This window comes from Elaeis guineensis, chromosome 7, assembly GCF_000442705.2.
Source record: "Elaeis guineensis isolate ETL-2024a chromosome 7, EG11, whole genome shotgun sequence".
NCBI lineage: Eukaryota > Viridiplantae > Streptophyta > Magnoliopsida > Arecales > Arecaceae > Elaeis > Elaeis guineensis.
In genome coordinates, this window is record NC_025999.2 from 85,947,957 (window position 1) to 85,961,804 (window position 13,848).

Below are 13,848 nucleotides of genomic sequence, written 5' to 3' on the forward strand. Positions count from 1 at the left end.
AAAAGTTGTATTCAATTCAATTAGAGTGTCGCGATCAAATAGCCAATTGTATAGCGACGTGGATGGAGAGAGATAGAGATGGGCAGGTTTTGGGTCGCAGTATTTAGGAATACATTATCCAAAATCATAATATCTGGTTGCTAGGTGGAGGGCTATGATTACTGCACAAGATCCAGTTCATCATATAATTAAATAACTATTTCATAAGATTTATTGTCATTACATGTATTTAATAATATTATGAGAGCGTTTGGTTCGTAATCGAAATTAGAATGGAAATGAGAATCGGAACGATTTGAAATCGAAATCAAAATGGCTAAATCTTTCAAAACATGTGGTTCGTGACTGGAATCGAAATCAGAATTAAAATAAAAAATTGAATCTATAGAAAATAGTAGAGATTAAGTTCTATATAAATTGATCTATTTTCATTTCATTTCAAAATCGGAATGGAACTCTTCCCAACGAAATGATTGAAATAGAATCATCTATTCCGATTCGAGACCTCGTTTTTTCTAACCAATTATTTCTTATGAGATTGCCTTGGAATTGGTTTACGGAAGCAAAACATATGAAACTTTACAAGAGAGAATCTAATGGAAGTGGAACAGCACTGGACTAGGAGGCTGCCAGATTACAGAAATGTGCATGCTTCTTTTTTTTTTTGTTAAATAAGTCAAATAATCTTGAATAAGTCACAAATTTATGGATATCAATTACGGTAGAAAATTTAGATTGGTTGGTTCTCTTATAGCAAGTTGGCTTTTAGGTGTTGATATATCAATTTAGGATATTAGGGGCACTCTTCTTGATGAATGTCCAAAAGTCCACCATAAACGGAATATTTGGATTTAACCTCAAGTGAATTACAAGGTACATGCACCTAACCTCAAGCGAAACATCACTAGTGATGTAACAAAATAAATAAAGGTCACTGGGGAGCTTAGGTTTCATCAGGAGTAGGTGTACTAGTGTACTACCTGTTGGGTATAAGATATCTCCAGTCGAAGTCCTCAACAGAATCAACGATTCCGCCCGCGATGCCGACCTCAAAGGAAGACTTCGCCCGAACTCCTACAGGAGTCGGGCTCCGTCCTCAACGTCAACTGCTGGCAAGCTTCGTCCGGACTCCTACGGGAGCCGGACTTCGCCCTCGACTCCAACGGCTGCAAAACAGACTGCGTCCGGACTCCTACGGGAGCCAGACTCCGCCGACAACTCCGACCGCAAGCAGACTCCGCCCGGACTCCTACAGGAGCCGGGCTCCGTCCTCAACATCAACTGCTGGCAAGCTTCGTCCGGACTCCTACGGGAGCCGGACTCCGCCGACAACTCCGACCGCAAGCAGACTCCGCCCGGACTCCTACGGGAGCCGGGCTCCGTCCTCAACGTCAACTGCTGGCAAGCTTCGTCCGGACTCCTACGGGAGCCGGACTTCACCCTCGACTCCAACGGCTGCAAAACAGACTGCGTCCGGACTCCTACGGGAGCCGGACTCCGCCGACAACTCCGACCGCAAGTAGACTCCGCCCGGACTCCTACGGGAGCCGGGCTCCGTCCTCAACGTCAACTGCTGGCAAGCTTCGTCCGGACTCCTACGGGAGCCGGACTTCGCCCTCGACTCCAACGGCTGCAAAACAGACTGCGTCCGGACTCCTACGGGAGCCGGACTCCGCCGACAACTCCGACCGCAAGCAGACTCCGTCCGGACTCCTACGGGAGCCGGGCTCCGTCCTCAACATCAACTGCTGGTAAACCCCGTCCGGACTCCTACGGGAGCTGGGCCTCACCTTTAACTTTGATTACAGGAAGACTCCGCCCGGATTCCTACAGAGGCCGGACTCCGACCGCTGCCGAGCTTCAGCCGATAGATCTGCGCCCCTTGGCGGCCTTGCTCCACTTCCTACAACGGATCCCGCACTGCTCCATCACCCTGACAGGCCACAGTAACGGTCGCAGCCCTGCTCCACTCTCCGCGGCGGACCCTGCGCGACCCCATTATTCTCTGACAGGCTGTATCAACGGCCATGATTCTGCTCCGCTCCCTGCGGCAGGTGCTGCGTGACTCCACTACTTCATGGCAGGACGCAATAACGGCCGCGATCCTGCTCCACTCCTCGCAACTGGTTCCACGTGGCGAGCTACGGCGATAGCCATGATCCCGCTCCACTACCCTTCGCAGTAAAGTCCCCTGACTACGGGCGGCCCACTACCAGACGGTTACGAACGTCGCCATCAATCCGTTACCTCCTCCGCCTATAAAAGGGGGATCCAGATACGTTATTCTATAAGCTCATTTCTTATCTCAAAACTCTGCTAAATTCTCCGTTCGAGCACTCCATTCTTGTTGAGGCAGAGAACTGACTTGAGCGTCGGAGGGTCTTGCCGGAGCAACCCCACCTCCGGTTTAGACTTCCTTTGCAGGTCCCGGCGGCGACCGCGACTTCTCCGACTCCAGCTTCTCCGGCGCAAGCAGATTTTTGCACCAACAGGATTGGCGCTAGAGGAAGGGCTGAACCTTCGCAGTACCCTTGTTCTTAAAGGAGCGCTCAACGGATCCACTTCCGGCCATCTTTTCCGGCATCCACTCCTCCTTCCCTCATCTGATGCCTTCTCACGAGGCCTTTGCACAACTGCCTCCAGCTATGGTCGCCGATAAGGATTGGTCGGATGACCGGCCCCTGCCGGATTCCGTCAATGTCATCTCGGGGGAATCCCGGCAGGAGGCAACCAACATACCAGTTGCATCCCCCAAGCGGCAAAAAGTTGAAGAACCCATAATTTTTACCGAAGAAGACACCCGGGGAGTCCAATTCCCTCATAATGACGCGATCGTAGTTTCTCTGAATATAGCGAATTACGACGTCCGTCGCATTCTCATCGACAACGAAAGTTCGACCGACATCTTGTTCTACGACGTCTTTTCAAGGATGTCCGCTCTTGGCGGTCATCTGAGACCGATTTGCTCCCCCTTGATAGGGTTTACCGGTGATGCCGTTCCGACGGAGGGAATGATAGCTCTGACTGTGGCCGCGGGTCAGTATCCAAAGCAGTCCAGGGCTCTGGTGAATTTCTTGATGGTAAAGGCGCCATCCGCTTACAATGCAATCCTTGGCCGACCTGGCCTCAATGCTCTCAGAGCTGTCGTTTCAACCTACCATTTGAAATTGAAGTTCCCCACCAACCAGGGGATCGGAGAGGTCCGGAGAGATCAAGCCCTGGCCAGACATTGCTACAACATCGCCTTGCAAAGAAGCGACCGGGCTGACCCCTATCCAGTCGATGGATTGGATGCTCGCGATGACCTCACCGAAGAAAGGGGCAGCCCAATCGAAGATCTGGTACCAGTCCCCCTGAATGATGGGAACGCGGAGCATGTGGTGTTAATTGGCTCCAGCTTGGGGGAGGAGGTGCGGACGCATCTTATTGATTTCCTCCCAAGGAACGCGGACGTTTTCGCTTGGGTTCCGGCGGACATGCCAGGGATTGACGCAGAAGTCATGGAACATCGTCTAGCGGTCGATCCTAAGCATCGACCGACAAAAGAAAAAATCCGGAATCATGCCCCGGAGAGGCAGAGGGCGATAGCTGAGGAAGTGGATAAGCTTCTCAAGGCCGGATTCATTAAGGAAGTCAATTATCCTGATTGGATTTTCAATGTTGTCTTGGTCAAAAAAGCAAACGGCAAGTGGAGGATGTGTATAGACTTCAAAAAGCTGAATAAGGCTTGTCCAAAGGACAGCTACACCCTGTTCAGAATCGACCAACTGGTTGACGCTACCTCAGGCCATGAGCTCCTCACTTTTATGGATGCGTTCTCCGGCTATAATCAAATTAGAATGGCGTCAGAAGATGAAGAAAAGACAGGTTTCATCACTAATCGCGGCCTTTACTGCTACAGGGTCATGCCATTCGGCCTCAAGAATGCGGGCGCAACCTACCAACGGCTGGTGAACAAAATTTTCAAAGAGCAGATCGGCCGAAACATGGAGGTCTACGTGGACGATATGCTTGTAAAAAGCAAGTCCTCCGGAGATCATGTCGCCGACCTCAAGGAAACCTTTGGCGCTCTTCGAAAGTATAGAATGAAGCTGAACCCAACTAAATGCACTTTTGGGGTAACCTCAGGGAAATTCCTGGGCTTCATGGTATCAGGGCGCGGGATTGAGGCCAATCCAGAGAAAATTTGCGCTATCCAAGAGATGACCACCCCAAAGTCGATCAAGGAGGTTCAGCGCCTCACAGGGAGGATAGCGGCTCTTAATCGCTTCGTCACGAGGTCGGCTGAACGATGCTTGCCCTTCTTTCAAACCCTCAAGCAGCCGAAGAACTTCTGTTGGACCTCTGAATGCCAACAGGCGTTCGAAGAATTAAAAAACTACCTCAACTTACCCCCGCTACTAGCAAAGCCTGAACCTGGGGAGGAATTATTTTTATACCTGGCGGTCTCTCCCATGGCCCTTGCGGCCGTCCTTGTCAAAGAAAAATGAAAGTCCAGCGACCAGTCTACTACATTAGCCGCGCGCTAAGGGACGCCGAGAGCAGGTACACCAAATTAGAAAAACTGACCTACGCCTTGTTGATTGCAGCTCGGAGACTCCGACCCTACTTTCAAGGGCACACCATGACGCTACTCACCGATCAACCGATCAAGGCGGTTTTGCACCGGGCTGACGCCTCCGGAAGAATGGCAAAATGGGCGATCGAGCTCACAGAATTCGACATCAACTACAGACCTAGACCAGCAGTAAAGGCCCAAATATTGGCAGATTTCATAGTAGAGTGCACCATCCCAGAGGAGGCCGAACCTGAGCAAGGCAAGGGCGACGACCTAAAGTCTCAACCGAATTCCCCCAACGAAGAAGCCAGTCCCTCCGATTGCTTTTGGACCCTCTATGTGGACGGTCTTCCAACATGGCGGGTGCGGGTACAGGCCTGATTTTGGTCAGCCCGGAGGGAGTCATCGCAGAGTACGCTCTGCGTTTCGAGTTTTCCGCAACAAACAATGGAGCGGAATATGAAGCTCTGATCGCAGGATTAAGGATCGCCAAAGAGCTGGGAATAGGTCAACTCCGGGTACACAGCGACTCCCAACTAGTGGTGGGACAAGTCTGCGGGAGTTATGAAGCGCGGGAGGACAGTATGACCAAATATCTTGAGAAAGTAAAAGAGCTTACCCCCGTCTTTAGCAGTTTCGGCATTAGGCAGATTCCAAGGCTGGAGAATACCAGAGCCGATCTTCTCTCCAAGCTGGCGACGTCGGCTCCGACCGAATTGCCCAAAGGCATCCTTTTCGAAGTTCTGAAACATCCGAGTATGGAAGAATCGCAGCCCGTAATGGAGGTCGACCACGAGCCCAGCTGGGTCGACCCGCTGATAACCTATCTTAGAGATGGAGTTCTTCCCCAGGACGCAAAAGAAGCTCGGAAGCTCCGAAATCAAGCCTCTCGGTACATCCTTTATGAGAGCAAATTGTACAAAAGATCATACTCCTTGCCCCTCTTAAGATGCCTCCGGCCCTCGGAAGCTGACTACGCTTTGTGGGAAGTGCACGAGGGAGCTTGCGGAAGCCATTTGGGAGCCAGATCTTTATCCCACAAGTTATTCCGCCAAGGATACTACTGGCCAACGATGCATCATGATTCGATTGAGTATGTCAAAAAGTACGATCGATGCCAGAGATACGCCAACGTCCAGAGACAGCTCGCCACCGAGCTCACACCTTTGAGTGCCCCATGGCCTTTTGCACAGTGGGGGATGGACATCCTTAGCCCCTTTCCCATGGCGTCCGGACAAAGGAAGTTCCTCCTTGTAGCGATCGACTACTTCACCAAATGGGTTGAAGCCGAACCACTAGCAAAAATCACAGAAGCGAAAGTGCAAGATTTCGTCTGGAAGTCAATTATGTGCAGGTTGGTTTGCCTAGAACCCTAATCACTGATAATGGACGGCAATTCGCGGGAGCAAGATTCGCCGAATTCTGTGAAGATCTAAACATCTCCCACCACTTCACTTCAGTAGCCCATCCTCAGACGAACAGCGAAGCTGAGGTGACTAACAGAACTCTTTTGCAGGGGATTAAGACAAGGCTCGAAAAAGCAAAAGGAACTTGGGCGGACGAGCTTTATCACGTGCTATGGGCGTATCGAACTACCCGGAGGATACCTACAGGGGAGACCCCCTTTGCTTTAGCCTTCAGAACGGAAGCCGTCATCCCGATCGAGCTTAAACTCCTGTCGGCACGAGTCATGGCATTCGACGAACACCAAAATTCACAAAGTCTTAGAGCCAACCTCGACCTGTGGAAGAAAGACGGGAGATCGCTCAGATTCGAATGGCAGCCTACAGACAAAAAGTTGCTCGATATTACAACGCCCGGGTCAAGAACAAAGCCTTTAAAGTGGGAGATCTAGTGCTTCGACGATCTGCTGTCTCACAACCTCAGGACCGGGGGAAGCTCGTCCCAAACTGGGAGGGACCTTATGAGGTCAAAGAAGTAGTCCGGCCCGGAACTTATTATCTTAAGGAGCTCGGAGGGGCCGACCTCCCGCGACCGTGGAGCTCAGAAAACTTGCGGATGTACTACCAGTAACTTCATTTTAATCAATGATCGCATACCCATACTTCTTTGGACAATTCAAACAAACTGTATCAAAAACAAAAGGGCAACCTCATAAAGTTGAAGGCCCGGTTCCATTTAGACCGGATGGGGGGAGAGGCCTTACAACGTCCTAATGTGCCCCCACAGCCATGTCAGGAACAGGAGGAGAACCTCGTCCTGACATGAGCAAAGTCGAAGGCCCGGTTCTTTTAGACCGGATGGGGGGAGAGGTCTTACAACGCCCATATGTGCCCCGACAGCCCTGTTAGGGACAGGAGGAGAACCTCGCCCTAACTTAAGCAAAGTCGAAGTCCCGGTTCCATTTAGACCGGATGGGGGGAGAGGCCTTACAACGCCCATATGTGCCCCCACAGCCCTGTTAGGGACAGGAGGAGAACCTCGTCCTAACTTGAGCAAAGTCGAAGGCCCGATTCTTTTAGACCGGATGGGGGGAGAGGCCTTACAACGCCCATATGTGCCCCCACAGCCCTGTTAGGGACAGGAGGAGAACCTCGCCCTAACTTGAGCAAAGTCGAAGGCCCGGTTCCATTTAGACCGGATGGGGGGAGAGGCCTTACAATGCCCATATGTGCCCCCACAGCCCTGTTAGGGACAGGAGGAGAACCTCACCCTAATTTGAGCAAAGTCGAAGGCCCGATTCCATTCAGACCGGATGGGGGGAGAGGCCCTACAACGCCCATATGTGCCCCCGCAGCCATGTCAGGAATAGGAGGAGGACCTCGTCCTGACATGAACAAAGTTAAAGGTCCGGCTCTTTTAGACCGGATGGGGGGAGAGGCCCTGCAACGCCCATATGCGCACCCTCCCAAGAGGAAAGCCTTGCCCTAGCTTAAGCAACTTCGACCGAAGGTAAGCCCAGCCCAGACTCCTACGGGAGCCGGGCTTCGTCACCGACTTTGACTACATGACGGCTCCGCTCGGACTCCTACGGGAGCCGGGTTCCATTACCGACATCGACTACAGGACAACTCCGCCCGGACTCCTACGGGAGCCAGACTCCGCCTACAACAGCGACTGCCGGTAAGCCTTGTCCGGACTCCTACGGGAGCCGGACTTCGCCTATGATTTTGATTACAGGGAGACTTCGCCCCGACTCCTACGGGAGCCGGGCTCTGTCCACGACACCGAGAAAGGCTCCGCCCGGACTCCTACAGGAGCCGGGCTCCGCCCACAACTCCAACTTCGAGAGGGATTCTCCGTTCGGACTTCCACGGGAGCCGAACTTCGCCTCGGCTTTAGCGGAGAAAGACTCCAAGCGAAAAAAGAAGGCAATAGATCGCAACAGTGACGATTGGAAAACAAACAGCGCCTGAGGGTGACAGAGGCTCGGATCCTCGAATCTAAACCTTGGGAGGGACCCCGGACCCAAATGACCCCTAGCGAACCTGCAGCCGTTGACGGAATGACAATCGGGTATCTTCGAACGGCGTAAAAGTCGAAAAGGAGCTCGGCAACTAGCAACCCTGCACGAATAAAAGAGGTCGTTGATGACCTTAAGACAACGTGAAAAAGACAAAAGGAAAATGAAGAAGTTCGACAGACAACTACTCGATGCAAGGTACAGGCAAGAAAACAAAATTTCCTCTTCATTTAATAAGATATACGTTACAAGACCCGGTGGGTCGGGAAAAAAAAAAAAAAGAAGATATACATCATTGCGAGCCTCGCGAATACGGCTTGGCAGGGATATACCGGAGGCCGCTCCAAGCTACGAACTCCTCTTCCCGTCTCTGTCCTCCTCAGCCACGTTCTCCAGTGCGTGTAGCAGACCTATCGGCTCTCGTCCCATCTCACCTCACTCCATCTCCGAAGTCCCAATCCTAGGGGGAAAAGGGTGGGATAGATTCTCGGGGGCTGTAAAGGCAACGGCGGCAGTGACGAAGACCTGTTTCAAGAAGAGCCGGAGTCGCTTTGGAGGCAGCGGTGATGTCAAGGATATGCTCCGCCTCCAAATGCTCCGCGACAGCCGCCACCCAAAATGTTCCGGCAAGGTCGGCATGCGCTACTTCCACCGTCCCCGCAACAAGTTCCACTGCCCCACCATCGATGCCGACCGCCTCTGGTCCCTCGACCCCGGCGGCATCAAGGATCCCGCCACAGCTTGCGATGGCGGCTCTGCCCTCTCGACCGGTATCACCTCGCCTTGCTACTCCGAAATTCTCGGGCAGAATAACTTTACCGGCGACCCCCGTTATTAAACCCCTGTTGTTGAAGGAATTCTTCCTTGAGCCTCCTTTGAAACGACGGGGATCCTCACCGGCCGCTGTTCTCCTCCTCGCCTTCCTCCAAGCCCTAGATATCCCCTCAAGGAGGGCCTCCGGGGTAGAAGACATGGTGTGGGAACCCTCAGAGAAGAAGTGGGGGGCTGAAGAAGGCAGGGACTGGTGCAAGGGAAGTAGCTGAGTAGCTAGGCTCTCAGGTGAAAGAAAGGTACCGTCCTATCAACAGGATGAAGCCTTGAAGGGAGATTAGGGGGTTTAAATAGCCGACGGATCCTAGCGCAGTTATGGCGGCAGGTGTTCCTGGGCCAACTGGTGCGTGCCACGCATCCCGCATGTCCCCTCCACCGCTATCGAGGGTTGACCGTTCACGAATTTCTGTAGCACGACGCTTGGGATCGCGTTCCGACAGGGGTTCCGAAAAAACTCTTCAGGTCGCCTTCATCGGAAAGCGGGCTCTGGCGTGCACACATTAAATGCCAAAATATCTGGGGGCGGCAGTGCACAGGATGCGAGGGGATGGCTTCGACTGTGCCCATCTCTCTGTACTTCCTGCGTTCGAAATTCAAACTCGGAAGTAGGGGGACTAGTGTTGGGTATAAGATACCCCCAGTCGAAGTCCTCAACAGAATCAACGATTCCACCCGCGATGCCGACCTCAAAGGAAGACTCCGCCCGGACTCCTACGGGAGCCGGGCTCCGTCCTCAACGTCAACTGCTGGCAAGCTTCGTCCGGACTCCTACGGGAGCCGGACTTCGCCCTCGACTCCAACGGCTGCAAAACAGACTGCGTCCGGACTCCTACGGGAGCCGGACTCCGCCGACAACTCCGACCGCAAGCAGACTCCGCCCGGACTCCTACGGGAGCTGGGCTCCGTCCTCAACGTCAACTGCTGGCAAGCTTCGTCCGGACTCCTACGGGAGCCGGACTTCGCCCTCGACTCCAACGGCTGCAAAATAGACTGCGTCCGGACTCCTACGGGAGCCGGACTCCGCCGACAACTCCGACCGCAAGCAGACTCCGCCCGGACTCCTACGGGAGCCGGGCTCCGTCCTCAACGTCAACTGCTGGCAAGCTTCGTCCGGACTCCTATGGGAGCCGGACTTCGCCCTCGACTCCAACGGCTGCAAAACAGACTGCGTCCGGACTCCTACGGGAGCCGGACTCCGCCGACAACTCCGACCGCAAGCAGACTCCGCCCGGACTCCTACGGGAGCCGGGCTTCGTCCTCAACGTCAACTGCTGGCAAGCTTCGTCCGGACTCCTACGGGAGCCGGACTTCGCCCTCGACTCCAATGGCTGCAAAACAGACTGCGTCTGGACTCCTACGGGAGCCGGACTCCGCCGACAACTCCGACCGCAAGCAGACTCCGCCCGGACTCCTATGGGAGCCGGGCTCCGTCCTCAACATCAACTGCTGGTAAACCCCGTCCGGACTCCTACGGGAGCCGGGCCTCACCTTTAACTTTGATTACAGGAAGACTCCGCCCGGATTCCTACAGAGGCCGGACTCCGACCGCTGCCGAGCTTCAGCCGATAGATCTGCGCCCCTTGGCGGCCTTGCTCCACTTCCTATAACGGATCCCGCACTGCTCCATCACCCCTGACAGGCCACATTAACGGTCGCAGCCCTGCTCCACTCTCCGCGGCGGACCCTGTGCGACCCCATTATTCTCTGACAGGCTGTATCAACGGCCATGATTCTGCTCCGCTCCCTGCGGCAGGTGCTGCGTGACTCCACTACTTCATGGCAGGATGCAATAACGGCCGCGATCCTGCTCCACTCCTCGCAACTGGTTCCACGTGGCGAGCTACGGCGATAGCCACGATCCCGCTCCACTACCCTTCGCAGTAAAGTCCTCCTGACTACGAGCGGCCCACTACCAGACGGTTACGAACGTCGCCATCAATCCGTTACCTCCTCCGCCTATAAAAGGGGGACCCAGATACGTTATTCTATAAGCTCATTTCTTATCTCAAAACTCTGCTAAATTCTCCATTCGAGCACTCCATTCTTGTTGAGGCAGAGAACTGACTTGAGCGTCGGAGGGTCTTGCCGGAGCAACCCCACCTCCGGTTTAGACTTCCTTTGCAGGTCCCGGCGGCGACCGCGACTTCCCCGACTCCAGCTTCTCCGGCGCAAGCAGATTTTTGCACCAACACAACCTTTGTCATAAGTATAAGGGGAAAAAAACTCACATAGGCTGCTACATATTAAATTGAGTGCTTTACCTAATTAATTTTAAAAAAAAATTATTTATAAAAATAATTTAATTTTTAATTTATTTACTAAATTGATGCAAACAAAATAAATACTATTTTGAATGACGTTTTATGATGGCCACATCACCCACTTTTTTTTTCTCATTTTTCACATAGACGATGAAAAAAAAATAAAATCATCAAATAAAATAGTATTTTTTAAAATATCATTTTATTTGATGATTTTAATTTTTTTCCTAAAAAAATAAAAATTATAAAATTATAATTTTAAATTTATTAAAAATAAAAATTATAATTTTGATTAAAATAAAAATCATCATTTCAAATTAGTATCCCCATTTCAAATTATCTTTTTAAAAAAATATCTGAAAAAAATTGATGTAAAAAAAATAAAACATACCATAAAAAAAAAAATGAAAAAAATAGAAATTATAATTCTAAATTTTAAGAATATAAAAATTTTAATTTTAATTCAAATAAAAATCATTATTTCAAATTACAATCTCCTTTTCAAATTAATTTTTTATAAAAATTTCATAAAAGAAGAAAAAAAGAGAAAAAAAATTATAATTTTGAATGAATTTTAAAAAATAAAAAATTTAATTTTAATTAAAATAAAAAATATTATTTTAAATTATTTTTTCTATTTAAAATTAATTTTTTTTTAAAAATATCTCAAAAAAATCTTAAAAAATTAAAAAAAAATAAAAAATACCATAAAAAAGAAAAATGAGAAAGAAATGAGAAAAAAATAAAAATTATAATTTTGAATGAATTTATAAAAATAAAAATTTTAATTTTAATTGAAATAAAAAATATCATTTCAAATTATTTTTTTCATTTAAAATTTAATTTTTTAAAAAAATATCCCAAAAAAATCTTAAAAATTTTAAAAAATAAAAAGTGCCATAAAAAGGAAAAAATGAAAAAAATAGAAAAAAAATAAAAATTATAATTTTAAATTTAAAAAAATTTAAATTTTTAATTTTAATTAAAATAAAAAACATCATTTTAAATTACTTTCCCCATTTCAAATTAATTTATTTAAAAAATATTCTAAATAAAGGCAAAAGAATACCTAAAAGAATATCATAAAAATAGAAAAAAAATGAAAAAAATCAGAAAAAATTATAATTATAATTTTAAATTATAAAAAAATTAAAATTTTAATTTGAATTTAAAAAAATAAAAGAAATAGAAAATGCCATAAAAAGTGAAAAAAAGAAAAAAATATGAAAAAAAAATTATAAATTAAAATTAAAAAATAAAAATTTTAACTTTAATTCAAATAAAAAAATATCATTTCAAATTACTTTTTTCATTTCAAATTATTTTTTAAAAAAATATCTGAAAAAGAAAAATTGATGTAAAAAAATAAAAAACACCATAAAAATAGAAAAAAGGGAAAAGAATTGAATTGAAAAAAATAAAAATTCTAATTCTAATTCAAAAATAAAAATTATAATTTTAAATTTAAAAAAATAAAAATTTGAATTATAATTCAAATAAAAAGCATCATTTCAAATTACTAAATTAGTTTAAATTTAATTTTTTAAAAAATATTCCAAACAAAAAATATCTAAAAAAATGCCAAAAAGGATAAAAATGGGAAAAATTAAAATTAAAATTTTAAATTATAAAAATTTTAATTTGAGTTCCAAAAAATAAAAAAAATGCCATAAAAGAAGTGAATAAAAGGAGAAAAAATGGTAAAAAAAATAAAAATTTTAATTATAAATTAAAAATTTAATTAAAATAAAAAAAATTACTTAAAATAATATTTTTTATTTAAATTTAAATTTTTATTTTTATTTTTTAAAATTCATTCAAAATTATAATTTTTATTTTTTTCTCATTTTTTTTTCTTTTATGATATTTTTAAAAAAAAATTAATTTGAAAAGGAGATTGTAATTTGAAATGATAATTTTTATTTGAATTAAAATTAAAATTTTTATTTTTTAAAAATTTAAAATTATAATTTCTATTTTTTTCAATTCTTTTTTTATGATATTTTTTTACACCAATTTTTTTCAGATATTTTTTTTAAAAAATAATTTGAAATAAAGATACTAATTTGAAATGATGATTTTTATTTTAATCAAAATTATAATTTTTTATTTTTTTATAAATTTTTAAAATATAATTTTTTTTTCATTTTTTCTCTTTTTTTTGAAGAAAAAATTAAAATCGTCAAATAAAATGACGTTTTTAAAATGCCATTTGAAATGACGTTTTTAAAAAATACCATTTATTTTGACAATTTTATTTTTATTTTTTTGTTATCTACATGAAAAATTAAAAAAAAAATAAGATAACGTGAGCATCATAAAACATCATTCTGAACAATATTTTACTCTATTTACATCATTTTAATAAATAAATTAAAAATTAAATTATTTTTATAAATAAATTTTTTTTTAATTAATTAGGTAAAGCACTCTATTTGACTGTCATAAACTTCGTTTGCAGTGCTCCCGGCAGGGAAAGAAGTGGATCCATTGATTGGCGAGTGAGGCGAAATCACTGAGTCTCCATCACTTGTTAGGTCATGGGATCGAGTCAGAATGATCTGTGGTTTGTCTTTTGTATAACTCCTTCCAGCTAAATCATGCATCTTAAAGCCAGATTGGATCTCGAGTTGACGTTGGGTCATCAAACCGGCAGAGGATCGACCTCAATCTTTTAAACCAACAACACAGAAGGTGGAAATTAAAACGTTCTTGGACGTCCACAACCTCTACAAGGCTGAGACCAAGGCCATCTTATTCCTTGCAAATTTATA